This window comes from Pteropus vampyrus, unplaced genomic scaffold (assembly GCF_000151845.1).
Source record: "Pteropus vampyrus isolate Shadow unplaced genomic scaffold, Pvam_2.0 Scaffold595, whole genome shotgun sequence".
In the NCBI taxonomy this organism is placed as follows: domain Eukaryota; kingdom Metazoa; phylum Chordata; class Mammalia; order Chiroptera; family Pteropodidae; genus Pteropus; species Pteropus vampyrus.
This window is the reverse complement of record NW_011889376.1, coordinates 98,322-102,597: the sequence shown is the minus strand read 5'-3', so window position 1 is coordinate 102,597 and position 4,276 is coordinate 98,322. Positions and strand designations below refer to the sequence as shown.

General features: G+C 34.8%; 1 pseudogene; it reads right to left on the bottom strand.

The window, feature by feature from the left end:
• Positions 1 to 746, bottom strand: part of LOC105308598 — a 1,024-nt pseudogene extending 278 nt beyond the window's left edge.
• Between the last annotated feature and the right edge of the window lie 3,530 nt (positions 747 to 4,276).

The window sequence follows — 4,276 nt, the reverse complement described above, 5'->3', positions numbered from 1 at the left end:
AGTCACAGCTGTTAGATGGGAAGCACAGGTGGAGAAGGCTTTGTGTCTTCCTGCTGCTGAGCAGATCCTCAGGATCGCAGCGACAATGAAGATGTAGGAGATCATCACAGTCAAGAAGTGATCATGGCAATAATGCCAGAGAAGATTAAAAGCAACAATTCATTCATAGATGTGTCAGAACATGCCAGCTTCAAAAGCGGGGGAAGGTCGCAGAAAAAGTGACTGATGACATTGGGCCCACAGAAAGACAGTTTCACCAAGCCAATCGTGTGTGTCAATGAGTTGATTATACCTCCTACACATGATCCAATGACAAGGGCAACACAAACTATTTTAGTCATAGCCACTGTGTATAGTCAAGGGTTCACAATAGCCATATAGTGGTCATACGCCATTGCAGCCAGCAAGAAGCCCTCGGTGGTAAGGAGTGACAGGAAAAAAAAATACTGCACGACGCATGCAGAAAATGAGATTGTCTCTCGTTCAGCAAAGAAGTTCAGCAGCATTTTGGGTGCAAAGACTGATGAATAGCAGGCATCGACAAAGGACAGGCTGCTAAGGAAATGATACATAGGCGTTTGGAGTTTGGGAGTTATTTGGATTAGAAAGAGCATTCCTAGATTCCCCACTAAGGAAATGGTATAAATAAGCAGAAACAACACAAAGAGGACCACTTTCAGTTCAGCACTATCTGTCAGTCCCAAGAAGATAAACTCAGTAACTAATGTAAAATTAACATCAGCCATGTGTTCGTTTTCCTTGATATCTGTTAACAGTAAGATGAGAATAAATGGAGAATAATTATGCTGCACTAGCAAGGCTACTTTGAATCCTCTACGGGCTGTGCACCTTGAGTTCTGACTTCTCTGCTCTGGTTGTTTCAGCTATAAAATTAGAAAATTGTAAGTCGAGTCTCTAGTCTCTTCAAGCACTGTATCTACCTGTTCCATAGGCAATTCCATGTGTGAAAAATGAAAACATACGGGCCTTAGCTTCAGGATGTATTTAAAATGATGATCTTAGTGTGAAGAGGGAAAGAAAATGAGTGAGTTTCATTGTACCGTATGGAAAGAAAGGTTTAGTTTATAAAACGTAATAATTGAAGTTGAAAATTTAATCTAAGTTACCATGAAAGTCTCTTAAATTTCTCTCTTTGGATTTAATAGTAGCTAATGCCAAATCTATCAAGGTGTAAGAATAAACTACTGTGGAATTTAAATCAAGAAATTTCACTTATACCTTATTTTTAGTTCATATTCCACATTTTAAAAAAAAATTGGATGACATAAAAGGCAAGGCCTTCACATCCACAATCTCTGGAGCCAACATTAGAAAATATCCAGAGGCACTGGCTTTGGCGAAGAGTGCCCAATGGAGATGGGCAGAGAGGGTACTCTAATCTGGAATATGAAATATAATGAACAGTAACTTATAATTGGCCTTAAATATTTAATAGAAGTAACTTACTCAGAAAACAGTCTTTATACCTGAGAAAAATCAAAGTAAACTTATAAAATAAAGTGAACCTCTCAAATATACAGATACTTCTTCATAATATTTTAGTTTTTTTGATATTGCAATGCATTTCCTAAAATATGCAATGGCTTTTTCCACTTAATCAATACAAATTTGTTGATTATTACTACATTTTACTTGAAAATGTTAACTATATTTTCACATTTATATAAACATGAAAATAAATGTTTTAAACAGTTCACAATACTATAACTTTACCTCTGTGGAATAAAAGATGATATTTTTGGTGCCTTCATTCTTTTACTTGCAAGACATTATTTCTAGAGTACCATAGGTAAAACTTGAAAAACAACATTGCCAGATTAGTGAAATAATAAGAAATAAAAAAGAGAACTATGTTAGATCTAAAATATCTACAGTGACAGGTGAGTAATCCCCATGGAAATATGTAGTTATAACACATTGCAATTAATCCTTTAGGGAAAAAAAAAATATTTCAAATTGAATTAAAACATTGATTTTTTTTTTTATTGTTCCAGTAGAAGTTGCATAAAATTTTGATGTTAATATAAAAAAAAAAGAGTTTTAAGTGTAGGATAAGGGTTAGGAATAAATGGTCAAATTACAAATTCCTCCCACCTCTGTAACTTGAAGTGTTTATCAGATTAAAATCCAAACATTATCTTTTCTTATTTCCCATTGTTCTTTCTTTTTTTTTTTTTTGTATTTAACTGCTTTGCCATATGTATGTATATGGGACATTCAAATAAGTAAATTTAACTTACCAGTGGAAGAAAAAAAATGTTCAACACCTTAGCTCATTTAAGAGCGTCATGACCACTCATTCTCATGGTTTACTTTTCTATATTCCCCAAAAGAGAAACAAGACTATGGGAAGTGAACACAGTGTAAACATATATATGCCTTACTGTTAATGCGTACAGCTGAAACTTATTTGATTTCATTAACCAATGTCACCATAAAAAATTAATTAATTAATTTTAAAAAAATACACAAAAATAACTAAATTTGTCTGATGTTAACAGTTATACATAAATGAAGTAAACAGTAGCAGTTATAGGTAGCAGTTTTGAAACTGAATCTTCCCCTTTAATATACGAGAACAAAAGGCACAGCCTCCATGGTGTGGAAGCAAGAGCAAGATGCTCAAAACACAACTGTATCAGAAGATAGGTTTGGAATAAATGTTCGGTTTTACATTTACCATAATTCCAATGGGAATAGAGTCCCTGGAGTTAATCTTCTCATTAAAAAGATATAGTGAACTTATTATTTAAAGTTCCTCTGGGTTTCTTGAGAGATTTAGGAAAATCTCAAGAATTTAATGGCTCTCTTAAGGCATTCAATTTCCTGTACGTTACAATGAACAGAGGAAAATATAGGGCAAGAGTGGGGAAAAAAACAAACAAACAGAATATATGACCTCTGAAAAAAATGCAAGAGAATCGATAATGATGGCAGGTCAATGCTTTAGCAATGGAAGCTTTTCAGGATGTTATCTGGGCCTAGTTTTCAGAAACACACATGCACACACACACACATCCACAACCAAAACCCAAACCTCAGCGGGATTTAAACTAGTAGAGCAAGATCTGGTAGAAAGCAATTCCATTCTATTTTTTCTTGAATTATGAGAATGGCATCAAAGAAAATTAAAACTATTGCTATTTTGAGATTTCAGGTCAAGATGGAATAATCTCAGAATCACATCAAAATTACCACTAAACTGCAGAACAGTCATCATCGGGAATCACCTGAGGTCTGGCTGAACAGAAGTCTTGTAATGGGACACACGTAAGAAGTCCTATAATGGGACACATGTGAGAGGCCGCCTTCAGACTGTGATTTCTATATTCTCAAATCCTGTGATTTATGACCTTGCCCGTAGTGCCTAAGGATCTGGGCTACGGGCACATCAGTACTCATCCCATTAGCCTGCATTTGTAGGAGGTGACAAATTGGACTGCATCCGTAAAGAGATAATTGCAAGCTGGGATGGTCTTCATTTTCAAGACAACTCAGGATCCGAGTTCTCTCCATATGCAGATGTCATATCAGCAGGAAGGACAAAATAAAGGGGAGAGGAGGAATGACAGAGGTGGAAAGAACTGTGTCTCAGGTTTAGAGAAATCGTCACATGTCACTTTAGCTTATAATACATTGGCCAAGTTTTTGTCTAGGCTATCTACAAAGGAAGCTGTAAAGGGAAGTCTTTATTCTGAATAGCCATAAGTTCAGTTAAAATTTTAGGGTTCTATTCCTTTGAGAATATAAGAGAGTAGATTTTGGGGAAAAATTATCCCAGGTCTTTGACATGGGATATCATGGTAGATAGATGATAGATCTTAAAGAACACGTTAGTAGTAACTTTTATTTACTAACACAGTGACTCTTCTTTAGAGGCTTGAAGAATCGTGTAATGAGATCACGTCTATAATGAAACTAGCTTATTTCATAAGCTCAAAAACAAAAAAAAAAAAGAAAGAAAAACTACTGCTGGTTTGAAGGCTGCCATGAACCCGACCGCCCATCTCTTGAATGTTTATTTCTCTATCTAGCATGTGTTTGCTGATAGACAATTTTGGGGGATTTTGTTTTTATATTAAAATGAATTATGAGGAATTCTAATAGCTATATTTCACAGTGTTCCCATATATCTGTGTATATATGTGTATGTATATACATATATACATATTTATACATAGACACATGTACATATATGTGTGTAAATACATACTTTGTATATATACATATATATGTGAAAAGTTCTTTACTCCTT